Below are 14,029 nucleotides of genomic sequence, written 5' to 3'. Positions count from 1 at the left end.
GTGGACTCGGACCATTCAGGTCGGTGGCTAACGTTGCATGCTTGTAGGCTAGAGCTCTCCTGATAACTTACCTGTTCGCTTACTGACCGTCGGAGGAACTTTGGCCGGCGGCGTTGCAACTTCATATATATTTAAAATTGCCTCCAATCTTGTATGACTGCCTTCCAGGTTAACAATTCAAAAGGACCGCCCTTTTTGAACTGGTGGAATTGAACTCTATTTCAGTTTTGCAAGACATCCATATTTTCCGTTTTCCTTACCGCGCAAATCGTTTTTACCGCTTTGATTATACTATTTTTGTACCAAAACCTTGGGCAGGTATATATTGCTTTAATTCATGCGTTTGAGACGCGGTTTCGGTCACGCGTTGACTGTTGATCCATATCGGCTTTGCTTGCCTTTTGAAGTACCCCACCGTTTGTCGAAAACCGTTAAGATTTGTAAAGTTGTATTCCGTGTAACTAATTTCATTTTATAGTACAGCACATTCGTGTAGCCATTCGTTCGGAGTTTTCCGGTTTGGTTTGTAAAGTTGTATTCCGTGTAACTACTTTCATTTTATAGTACAGCACATTCGTGTAGCCATTCGTTCGGGGTTTTGCTGGTTGCTAACCGTTTGTCGAAAACCGTTGGGGTTTGTAAAGTTGTATTCCGTGTAACTACTTTCATTTTATAGTACAGCACATTCGTGTAGCCATTCGTTCGGAGTTTTGCCGGTTTGGTTGCTAACATTGGTGCTCGTTGCTCAAGAATTCGAAACGGTCGTTACACGATCTTCAAGGTCAATAAACAGTGAACACTGCCTAGTGCATTAAAATACCCTGATTGAGGTAAAAGATGACTCTCTGAAAATGAACGAAGCTTCCAGATAGTTTTACAGCTGAAATAATTCCCCCCGAACATTAAAGAATTTACATGGCCCTGGTGAATGCAAAATACGCGGAGGTCCCATTCCTGTGCAGTGGTCTGGCTACTTACCAGGCTACCTGGCTACCTTACTAGGAGTGTGGCATAGAAATAACAATAATAACGGTAGTTTGAGTATACAATAATAAAGAGGCCGGATGGAACAGTTTCACTTTGGATTGTTCTCCTTAAAATAGTTCGTCGTTGGCCAGGTAGGCGAGTAAACAATAATCCAATCATGGTTGTCCAAGGGTCTCCCAAACAGCTCCTACATATAATAGACTCCGAAGGTAGTCTGAAATGTGATACCAGAGTTAGCACATGAGACTCACGAACGACCGCTTTGAGAGTGAGTGAAAGTAGTAGTATGTATTGTATGTATTGCGTGAAAATTTTACAGGTGCGCATTTTTGTGTAGTTTTTCGTATTCAAACGAAACACGGTTATGCAAATGACAAGATACGTAATATTATAATGGAAACGAAAGCAAGATACAAGACATTACCCCTGCAAACATGTTTTGCCCGATGGTTTTTGTTAATAACTAACATTGCGCAGGCCGCGTTCATTATTGATGAACGATCGTGCAATTGTGTTGTTAAACAGCAGAGCGCTATTTTATGGGTTATGAATTATGTTGAGATGATCATGACGTTGATCAGTCAGTCATACAGAACCTACGTCAATCATAGCAGACAGCTGAGCGAGCCTAGCTGAACCACACGGCCAACATGCGGCTAGGGGTCCACATTGCCTAATCAGCTGGCCAGAGCGCGCCCGTCCGACTCTACCGGGGAAAAGGTTCAAAATAGAAGACAAAAAAGTTTGAGCTGTATTGGTCGCCCTAATGAATATGTATGTCCTTCCAAGAGACGCATGAACTTCTTCGTGCAGAGTCTTCTTTTGGCCAATGACATGTTGAATTGGGAGGAAGACATAAGTTAGGTTTGCTAAATATCACAATGAAGTAGGTGGCTGACAAACTGGGAGGAATACTCATTCACGGACTTGTGGAATCACGAAATTGCGGGTTGCTAGACAGTTTCGACCCCTTTGCCCAAGCTTCACAGGTCGGTTTCGCTCTTGTCTCTCATCGGCTGTCGTTAACCTGGAAGGCACAAGTGATAAAAGGATGGAGCACTGCCTCTTATTTTCTCAGCACGGGGCGGTATGCTTGACAGCGCGAGGACTCGCATAAATAAGTGTATAAAAGTGCTTTGAAATTCGTTCTGGAGGGCGCATGGACAACCGTCGGAGAAAGGCCGTCCAATGCAAATACTGGCCGAAACAAGAAAAATTTACCTAATCAAGATGTGCGCTCTGAGCTTGAAAACCTGCCCACCATGTCCACGCCATTTGACTTCTGGGTCAACAATGAAGAACCGGTTAGCCAAGATTCGTTGAAACAAGGCATAAGCAAGTGCTGGGTCACCCCGGTAGCGAAGATACATCAAGGGAAATAGGTCAAGCACAACGAGACCCGTTTCATGGTCGAAGGATTCGAGGCAGAAGGCCATTTTCCTAGCGGTTCGCTGGACGCACTCGATGAGAGTTACGTCTTTCGTGCGTCATGAGTAAACGACCTGGTTGGCATATTCAAGGGGCGATCTGGCGAACGCCTAAAAAAGCATTGGGAAATCCATGTGAGTAATACGGGAGAAGGTTCAGCGAATCATCTGTAAAACGGCGAATGCCTTTTGGGTCGATTTTTCATGGTGCAGTGAGAACATGTTTGAAGAGAGTCAGATACCAAAGTCCATTTTGACATCTATCCTAACGATTGGTCCTTTCCAATCATACATGACGGTTGCACTCGCTGTGTCTCCCACGAATGATATATGGACGTTCTTTTCGTCATTCAGAGGAAGATGCAATCCAACGACCACTGCCATGCGGCGTCTACATCCCTTTCGACGGCACTGGCACCGGAACTCCAGGCTTTCAAGTCGTCCACAAAAGGTAGACATGAACCCTCAAAAACATATGGAAGGTAGTTGACGTATATCAGAAACAGCAGTGGTCCCAAAACGGAGCCTTGAGGAACTCCAATGGAGCCCGGAGGTGGAGAGGAGTGGGTCGAGTCTTTTTCACTGGAATGATCTGCTCAATAGGAACGCCTTTCTCCGGTTCAGGATTTCCCCATAAATGCCGCAAGACTCGAGTTTTTGTAGCAGCGAAACATGGGGGACCCGATCAAATGCTTTTGAGAGGCCAAAAATACGGCATCCGAAATGAAGCACTCGCCCTTGACTTTCGTCAAACTGCCCACAAATACGAGCCACAAAACGACAGTTGAGTAGAGATATGAAGCTAACGAAAGTAAGGTTTTCCGCTTTGGGGGCGTTCTATCACCTCACCCTGTACGCTGTTGAGGCTAATAAGCATGTAGCTGCCAGGCGATAATCGTTCACCACTTCAGAAGCTCGGTGTGATAATCACTTCTATCCAAGCATTGGGAAGGCGGCCTTTGTCAAGCGACTTGAGAAACACCGGGTGGAGAAAGTTTTCCAATCTGAAGGACGTTTTCTTCAGGATCCTTGAATGGACCTCACCGGGCATCAAGGCGCAGAATGGGTTATCTTATGAAAATGGTGATGAATATTTTCCACCGTGACGACCAAATGGACAGAGGCCGTTGAAATCTCGTTTCCCTGCGCAAGCAGCCTATACCTATGCGCTTCACAAATAAAAGGCATGTGTCTATATCCAAACCTCCATTTCTGATTCGGAATAACCACTAGAAACTTTTACTTGTAATAAGGATACTCGATGAGAAAATTGTGCCACTTTTCACAGCTCTGGGAGGCAGAATGCAAAGAAATAAGTGGCTTGGACGAAACTTGAGAAACGAACTTTGCCTCTAAACAAGCACCTGGGGCCCTAAATTCAGGTCTCGTTGTTTGCAAAGATTGTCCAGTTTTCTTTTATGGCTCGCAAGACTGCCACAGCGTCTCTAGTGGATGATGTTGTGTGGGAGAGCAGGCTAGCAAACTTGCGTCGTTCTTCAGAACAATCACTCAAACAATAACGGCACAATTACTCCTTAATTGGGTCGTCACAAAGCCTGAATAAAAGTCGCTTCACGCAGAATAGTCAATTCGAAAGAGAAGCAATCTAATATGTGATCTTCTAGTCACCTTTCGCCCCTCAACCGCCATACGGAGGATCTCGGAGTGGGCTTACAGCATTTACAAGTCCTACTCAAATGTCAAGCGTACATCCTCCAGATGCGCGAAAAGTGGACCAAAGCATTTCTGGGGGCGAGGCGCAGATCAAATTACCCTTGGCGGAAGGTCAGCTGAATCCAAAGTTGTGGCCTACCCACTGATAGTTATGGAGCTAAATACTCGCGATAGCACACCGAAGCAACCATCCGTGATTCTGGATTGCAGTTTCACAAAACCGCTGCAGACCTTAGGGCTGCCAACGAAAACGGCGCTCCTGCAGAAGCCAGCACTATGTGGAAGGAGCTTTTATTATTTCTTCACCGTGCACCACACTGAAATGACGGTTCTAAACTAAAATTGGTTATCTGTGCGCTGACAAGCAGTAAACTCTAACAACAGGTCAGCCGAAAATGTTGACCCTGACACTCAGGCCTGCTGCGCGAATTCCAAATCCATTGAAAATGCGAAACAACGAACCATCAGGTTCATTGCGTCAAAAGCGGTCCGTTGGAAAATGGACACCTTAGTCCATCGTGACCCCGGTAATCATGACCAAAGCCACAAACCTGACAAAAGTGTACGGAAAATTCTTACGAACATCGGTTTGGCCAAGCTAATCGCGGATGTCCTGGGAGAACACACAAGCACAAAAAGAAAGCGACTGCGGTCGAATAAGCTACATAAAACCGTCATTTTTAGTGAAGTGTTCTGCAAAATGGAGCCTTTTAAGAGTGCCACAAATAGTATTATTCCTTTAAAGTGCCGCGCAACGCATTAGCTAACTGACAGGGTTTCACAGAATAACCTCTTCGGTCACGTCCCGCCAAGAAGCCTGAGAAAGCAAACGTACGCATGTTCATCGCAAATCCTTGGACAGCCTATCCAGGCGTCAGAAACTGGTACTGCACAAACAACTGGTAGCACAAACAACAACACAAACAACAATCAACTTTTCAACGACGTGGTGGAAAACAACAACACCCAAACGCAAAAAAAACTCGCTCCCCCCTGGAAACGAAGAACAGTTCTCGGTATCCCTAAGACATAAAGCAGACAAACGCGGCACGAAGGCATTTTAGGGCCTTGGACCCAAATTCCACGTTAAGTCTACTAACGTCTGAGGTAGTACCCGTCTCAGCACCCTATCTTTGGAAATAGCAGATATGGTGTTGAAATACTTGCCCACAAATGACTTCAGTCTTTTTTTGCAAATATCGTGGTATTGACTGACATATGGCTACTCCGTTTTTTGAGCTTGCATTTAGAACGACGTGTGGCAGGTGGCGTTGCCTGAAACCTACATGCGGCCCAGCCTATCTCGAGTGTCCTCTCCAACACACTTCTGTGCCTTTTTTTTGATGCAATGCGCACACAGTTCTCGCCCATCGAGTCCAGTTCTTCACGCAAAACAATGAGCAACTCTCCTCGAGCTAGCCGTTTACACATTTCTAGATGGCTGGTTATTTTACCGCACCTGAGGCCTTCTGGTTGTTGTGGAAATTTTTACCGACGCGGGCCAAATGCCATCCCTACTAAAATTGGGTATCACCAACGAAAAACCCACCGTTGATCAAGTGTTAATCGAAGCTCTACTAAGACCAGCGACCACTGTGCTGACCTTTTATTTAGCCCGCTGCTTGGCCGAAAATCCGGAATCTCAAATGCACAATCGAAGCCGCTTCCGTGCAGAATTTTCAGAAATACCCAGATTACTTGATCAATTCAAACTGGAATCAGCCTCAGCGGAATAGTTATACAGGACCATTGTCCAGGAGTTTTCTTACCCAAAATAACTAGCGCGCAGGTGGACGAGGCGAAATCTCTCCAAAGTAATTAGGCATCTTATGGAAAAGGGGCCGCTACAATTTTTCAAATGGATAATTACCTGCGAAAAGAAAGATGAGCTGGTATTTTGCAAAATGTGCAAGAGCTTTAAATGGGAAATTCACTAATGAAAAATAGTTAAATAAGGCACGAAACTCAACCTCTTCCGGAAAAAGAACATTCTGCTATTTAAGTACTCGGGACACCGCCGTAGAAATAGGCCAAGCAACTTCTTCTTGAAGGACAGGTACTGCGTGCCCCCATGTGATACATTAGGGTATCTGAAGTTTGTCGAGGACAATATGCAGGTCCTTGCTATACCCCAGCGACTTCGTTCTATCTAATCTCGTCAAGACGGAGGACATTCGACAACTGTTGGACAAGACAGATCCCTCCAGCGCATTGAGGCCGCACGAGGTTCATTTGAGGATCCAAAAGGAAACGAAAACAACGAAATGTTTCGCCTGGTACTCTTTCAATGCGACTTGAAACGCAATGAACGAGAAAAAACTTTGACGAGCTAAATTCTCCACAAAATCATTCTCCGCATTCACGTGCTCAGCCATAGCAGCCATTTAAAATATGAATATCCCGGGTCTTGAATAGCGTGGGGATTGAGTAGATTTAAACAACTATCAACAAAACTGCAGCCGTTTGGGAAGATCTCATACGCCCGAAAAATTACCATCAAATGTTAAAACTTTACGTTAAAGCTTTCGTTCTTCGAACCACGGTTTCAGAGAAATTTTCGGTGTGCGTCTAGCCCACGGCGACGAGTATCAAGCGTGAGAAACCAGTTCGAAAAGTGCTAAAAATGTGAACTTAAACAAGTGATAAAAGGGTTCATTTGAGGAACCAAGAACATGTTCATAGTTTGTGCAACGCAATGTTTTAATGGTAGGAATAGAGACGGGGTGATGCGATAGTAATAAAATGTCAATGAATTGCAGGCAGGATTGGGCGGGACATTTGAATTTATGCAGTTGAGGTCAGGGAGGTTGGGTGGAAGAAATGCTCAAGCGTTTTGTGCGTTACAAATCTCACATGATTTTCATCTAACGTTATGCTCCATTTTACATGCATGATAATTCCTGAAACAAAATACGTTAGAGGTTGGCATCTCAAGGAGTGACCTGGAGCAGTTCTAACATCTTCTATGTAGTTTCTATACAGTTCTATGCAGTTCTATAAAGTTCTATACGTTTTCAGTTCATGAATCAATTTTATGGACAGAAAGGGTCGTTGCCATATTCTATCTGTTTGGTCGCATCCGGGTTACTCATGAGCAAGCTCAAAATGCATCCACTAAATCAGATATCTGGAACAGTTGCTCTTAACAGCAGCCTCATGGATGAACTCAGGCCGATAAAATGTTGACAGCAGTCTGGGTCCAGAATAGAAACCCCAGAAGTGTGTGAGCTTCCTGGAAATGACTAGGAGAACTGATGTCTCACTTCAAAGAACAGTGCATCAGGATTAAAACGGGTACAAATAATATACCCACTATAAAAATCTCGACCCGCTAGGCCAAAACAGCTTAAGCTACAGCTATGGAGATTCCCTGGAGCGTCAAGTTGATGATCAAGTTAAGTTAAGTGGAGGCTATATTGAACCAGTACAAGTACACAGGTAGTCAAAATAAGTAAACTTCGGATTAAGATAAATATCGGGTAAGAACAAAAGTCTGTATTCGTTTGACTTATGAATTGTTCTCTGTAGATGGATTTTCAACCTTTCCTTGTGGACTACGTAATCACCAACGGATATTGAAGAGCAAAAAGGGATATAGTACCCATGCTCTACATCTTAAGATTTACCGATAGTAAAAGAATGGTGGATGTTTTCGAACATATTTGAGAGACTTGACCACATAATAAATGCTCGCTACATTTCGAAGGCCCTCCAGCGATCTTACGTTTTAGAACCAATACACTAAACACTTTTGAGCCATCGCTCTTGTTTTTAGCGCAGGTCTTTAAGGGATAAAATGGAGGATAGTGAACCAGATTAATATATACCCAGTTTTACTATTTCTGCTGGTATACTTGCTATTATGACTGTATTGCGTTTTCCATTTTATTGGCAAACATGTGTTACCCTACTGTTTTGGTTGTCGCTAGCAGACTGACGTGTTCTGTAGGTAGTTTCTTGAAAGGTTTCCTAGAAAGTCAACTTAGAGTTGATTTTTCATACTCATCTAAACATATATTGTCCACCATCACCTCCGAAAAATACGATTTTAGTGAGTATTGGAGGGAGCTTAACCAACATAAGAGTGATGTATCATCTAACCTATGTACATTGATTAGTGTGTGATTTTAGTGAGTATTGGAGGGAGCTTAACCAACATAAGAGTGATGTATCATCTAACCTATGTACATTGGATTAGTGTGTCTCCCTTCTGGATGCGACTATACACGACGTCGTGTGCCGCTTAAATCAGACAAACGTCCAGAATTTCCTCCATGTGCATTGAAATGCTGCTGTAAATACAAGATTCAGAGCTTGTCTGCCGAGTTACCAACAGACTAATGGAACATTATCGTTTTCAAATTTCGATTTGGTACCTTAATACATCGTTTCACCTTGTTTTTCCCTGTCAGGAGTTATATTCTGGACTTCGCAAACGGCCATAGCACCAACTGCATAACTCTACATACATACACCTGAGGACAACCTACGTCTGCTTAGTCAAGCACGGCTATTTTCAGCAACCAAGCAGTATGTGTTGAAAAATAACTAACGAAGTGGAAAGGCGTCTTCGAGTTACTGGTTTCTTCATATCAGAGTGTTCCCTGAGCGTTCACCGAAAACTGCTTGAAATACAGTGATCTGGCAGTGAGCTCAGCTAACTTACAGGTCAGGATACCGACTGCATACCAAGCCCAGGAAGACAGAATACTTAAGGATGCTTTGATTTGATGCATTGTTTTGTAAAGTTTGTGACAAGTGATGGTAACATTTCGGTAGCAAATAAAACCGCATGAGCATGCATAGTTGAACAGGATAGGTACTGAGTAGAATTCGATTTCTACCACTGGAGGATTAATCCAAGGTGAAGGCACTTGACTACTGAGAAGCGATTGTTTTAGAACTAACACGAGAATAGGCTCTTTAGATGGGGCAAGCTGTTGGAATGAAGCCATTGTAGTTAATGATAATGATCCAGATTTTAACTGAGTACAGCAGCCGTACTGATTTATGAAGAATCCTGGCTTTGGCTACCTGATAATAAACATTTACCGGCTCACCAGACGATAATTACAATTTCTGTCTTGAGAGAAAAGACACTGTTTGAAATTAACAACTTTGATAGTTTTTTGCAGCTGTGTAATGGTTAGAGCAGCTGAGTGTTAGTCCAGCCAACTGAAGACAAAGCAAGAATTGCGGTCATAATGATGTCAAATTTATTAAACTTTGTACACCCAGTCGAGGCATCCGAAAATAGAAATTTTGTAGATGTATTCAGGACCTTTCAAAAGTGCGTGTGGTTGTTTGCTCATTGGAATTGATAGAAACCACCTGCAAAAATAAGAGGTAAATGAACTAGAAGCTGGTCCGAAAACTATTCAAAGGGAATATCTGCAGGTGACTCAAGTCATGTCTTTGGCCTCAACGAATAGGCAAACAAATCAGTTTACGGAAATCACCACATATAGGATTTACTTTATTTCTAAGCATAATCGGAATTATTTCTTAGAACACAGGAGATAAATCACGAAACTAGACTTTGCGTTATCTTGGCTTCATTCAGTGGCTTTGCCGCCAAAAGATTTTGACTGGAAGATATGTTGTGATTTCCAGATTCAAAATCATTTCTATACCGCTTTCCTGTTTAGACTGTTCCTCGAGGATTTTAGAGTACCACAGTTTTATTTAGCTGTAAATTCTCAATTAAGCACTTCTAGATACTCAACTGAAATGGTTGGGATCGAATTTTTCTATGTCAATAACATGTTGTTTTGAAAATGGATTTCGCTGCAAACGATGGTGTACAACACCGATTTCCAGACGATCTACATCGATTATTGTCCTACAGGGAATTGAAGTCCCGACCAGTATTATTACAAAAGCATTGCACTGTTTCGTCCATTTACGATTGGTGCTTAGGTTGTCGCGGCAACATGCGAAAAATGTGAAATATTTTGCATCACTTTTTCGACATTTCTGAGGCGATGGAAACCATCTGATATTCGTTGGAAGATTATGTTGGACTAGTCTCATACACCGGAGTTTGTACGAAGCGTTTACAAGTTTTTGGCTTCTTTATCTCTGACGTGAAAAAACATTAAATTAAGCGGCCTTATTGGAAAAGAATGCGGCAAAGCCGACAACGCCGTGTGTGACAGCGTATGACTGAGCTCTCAGTTGGCAGCTAGGTTACTGCAACACTACCAGGTGTACAAGTGAACCTGGCCCAGGCAACGCGTTGCAGTCTGCATCTGCGCGCAGACCTGCCGCTGCAAATTGCATGCATTTATCATAACCAACCCACAGCTGCAGATAAGTTGGATCCACATGGTAGATGTCGGATGGTTATAATCATGCAGTACAGTTACAGACCCAGTGGAAACCAACAAGTGCTTAACTAAGACAAAGAGAATCTGCGAGAGTTGCACAGAAACCCTTCAGTATAGTTCAATAGGCGGCGGAGGTCCACAAACCGTTACAATACGGTAAGGTGCAGTCTGTCCGTGATTACCGGTCATTTTATAGGTATGAGAATAAGGGTATTATACTGCAGATGACTGAAAATACCAATGGACCTCCTTGGGAGAAACAAGCTAGCGAACATACAGTTGAACAGGGCCTGCGGTTGAAAGTGACCACAGAGTCGTCATAGCGTGCATTATTTAAGTGTACATGCATATGAATTGCTGGCATCCGGATCGGATTTGTCGGAAGAATATTGTTCAAGCAACTCGATGCACCTTAGAACCTGTACGGAGGGAAGTATAGCCGGAAATGAGTCTCCCATATATTATACATCCTTCCTAATACCCAGTCACCATCATTAGCTTTTCATTGTCCTTATCATCGCTGACAGCAGTATTCAAGTGGCAAAATTGATGACTTGACTGTCGAAAAATGTAAACATTGGTCACTAGGCATGTACATTGATTCGAAAATAGAGCGCCAAGTTAGCTTCTGCTTAGATGCTCTCGGTAGGTGATAAAAGTTAATTAGGGGAACAAAATTTTGCGGCAAAACAAGCTTTGTCGAGCGTATTCTATTATAATTGGCCACCTAGAAAGGATGGCACACAGAAAACAGAATTTGCCTCGCACTTACCCAACCCTGATTGTCCTTGTGTCTAAACTAAGTAATTTTCGGACCCCGAGGAATTCAAGTGAGTGGTACGTGTGTCCCATACTTTCTAGACATCACAAAATGTGACTACGTGTGTCCCATACTTTCTAGACATCACTAAGGCCTATGGACAAAATGTGATTGAACCTTTTGAATCTAAACCACATTCTTGCTTCCAAAAATTTTGTGAACAGCGGTCTCGTATAAAAAGACCTTCTCCATGTTGGGATGTAGCCCTAGGACATACCGATTAATTGTTGAAAGTCGGATTCAGAGCAAGGCAAAGGGTTTACTGCCACTTCAAAGTTTGATTCACTCACCTCTGGAAGTCTGATCTCGAAATGACGAAGTTCCAGTGCTTGGAGCAGAGTAAATATTAAAAAGGCTGATACCATCATCCACTCCCCAACAGCACAGTACATATAGGGATAGTAGGCCTGCAAGTGGAAATCGTTATAGATTATAATGATAGACATTTAAATACCCAAAAGTGAAATCAAGTACCGGTTTGCAAAGGCCAAGCAGTACTTGAAAGGATTTTGTATGGAGACAAAACTGGATAAATCAAGAAAAATGAGGTACACATATCTGTAACTTGCGTAGATAGTTCGTTTTTGCGCAGTTATTACGAAAGTTGTGGGGTTTTGTGAGGTAGGTATTTTGTTCAGAGCCACACCACTCTCGTTTGAACGGCCGTGCTCCTGTTCTGGCGTAATTGAAAGTGTTTGCAGGCATGTAAATTTGCTCCCCACTGTAGTAAATATATAGTTGACTGGGTAATTGGTAGCCTTTTCTTGCTGAATTTGTCATCTGCATGCAGGCAAAGACCTTATATCTAAATGATGCCCGTTGTAAGAGGTACGTCAGTCAAGGTTTTAAGGAAATACTTGGCCGGGAAATCAAATATGCAGGGTTTTCCTCACTGTGTGCATACAGGTGTGAGATCATAGACAAATATCAGATTGTCACGTAGGTCACAGCACTATGACTTAAGTTCCAACTCATGGAGTGATACTGATCGAATGATCCGTCCAGAGTGACATAAAAAGACAGCCACAGTCAGTGGTGTGCGAACAGTGGACAAAGATGACCTTGTGGATCATGTACTTTAACTACTTTGCCGCTGCTCAGAAAACTACAGGTTTCCTGTGCTTTGACGGTTTGGAACACTTTGATCCTTATCAATGCAAAGTCGTCGATTTCGGCGTCTTCCCGAAGATTAATAAAATACGACCATATAAGTTCTACTAGAATTATACGAACAAAAACACTCCTCTATCGGTCACCAAGGAGTAAAAACTGAGAATATGCGGCTACTCTGGATATCTTTACTCCGAACATCGCTTACCATCGTCTTGAAACTAAGAAACGCATAGCAGTAACTGGACCGCTTATCAAAACAGATAATTAACCTGGAGTGCTGTGGTCAGGGTGGATTGAGTACACTGGAAAAAATGTGATATAATGTGATACAATGATACAACAGGGTATTAACCTAGTGAGAACAATTGTGTACCGGTTGATGACCAGATTTTCTATATAACTATCCATCGATTTTTACGAAAACCTGATATTCTCTAGGCAAATAAACTTTGAACTTGGTTGGCTGTCCTAAGAAGTACTGTGGTCGGATTCTGCAGCGTTCAGCCACATTAGGCCTTTTGTATGCGAATACTCCGGGCGAAGCCCAGCTGATAAAGTGTGACTGGCTTTGTAAGACCGAGCTTCTCAGGAACCCAGGGGTATCTTCGCGGAAAACACACCAAGTCCTTCATTTGAGACGTTTGGTTGGCATTCTCCAGGACTGTAAACCACTGAACCTGACAGCCACTTGGGATAGGCTGGAGAACATTTTACTGTTGGTTTGAGGGAAATAAGACCATGGCTACTTAAATCCAGTGCATCATTTCAGAACGGAGAGCAAGTGAGAGCATTTGCACGAGAAGCCATTGAAGGGCAGACTCTGTCAGGTCATGAGTAGGCTATTAGCGGGACAAAATACCACCATTACTTGCACTAATAAGCAGTAAACATATTTGTCTCCAAATGATTCACCATCTGGAAAAGCCACCTTTCAGAGTAGATTATTCAAGACAGTCTTTAAAAGAGTAAAACAGTGTATTTATGTGATTGACTCACGCGTCCTGGAGCTCTCCGATATAAATATTCTCCATTGTCTCTCTTGTTTCCCACAACGTTATAGTAGTAAACTGTAATGAAAAATAAGATAAGCAAGCTTACGCTTAAGTTTATTCTCATTATGATTTAAATATGGCTGTACTTACTACGAGACTGTGATTATAATCGTTTATTGTGTAATATAGTTGTAGTCATTATAGTGTGTCCTAATTTTGTTGAAAACTACCGTGCCTATACCATCAAGGTCCTGAGTTCGCGCTAATCACTGGTAAGAGTTGCAAGTTTTATATTCCTACAACGAACTCAAAATCGGACTGGAATATCTTGTGAGGTACGTTTCCCGAAAACTCATCATCATCCGCGAAAACAAATCAAATTCCAGGTAGTATTCCTTTTCTAACCGATACGGAACCACTGGTTCAGAAGTTGAAATTCTCACTTGTCTTAATAATTCCGGTATGGCTGAATGCCAATTCGCCTCTAAATGTACGTACTATTCGGTCTTTTATTTCCCACAAAACTTATTGGTTGAGCTGAAACTTGTGGTATTTGTAAAATTAAACATAACACACAGGTTCAACTAGCCGGAGAGGCACTTCACACCACAAAGCTTATATTGTCACGTTCGTTAGGTGTAAGTACACGTATGCAGTAAAATAGACACCGTTACAGGAACTCACATA

The sequence above is a fragment of the Opisthorchis viverrini genome, assembly GCF_000715545.1.
Source record: "Opisthorchis viverrini unplaced genomic scaffold opera_v5_40, whole genome shotgun sequence".
Lineage (NCBI taxonomy): Eukaryota > Metazoa > Platyhelminthes > Trematoda > Opisthorchiida > Opisthorchiidae > Opisthorchis > Opisthorchis viverrini.
This window is presented reverse-complemented; position numbering follows the sequence as displayed.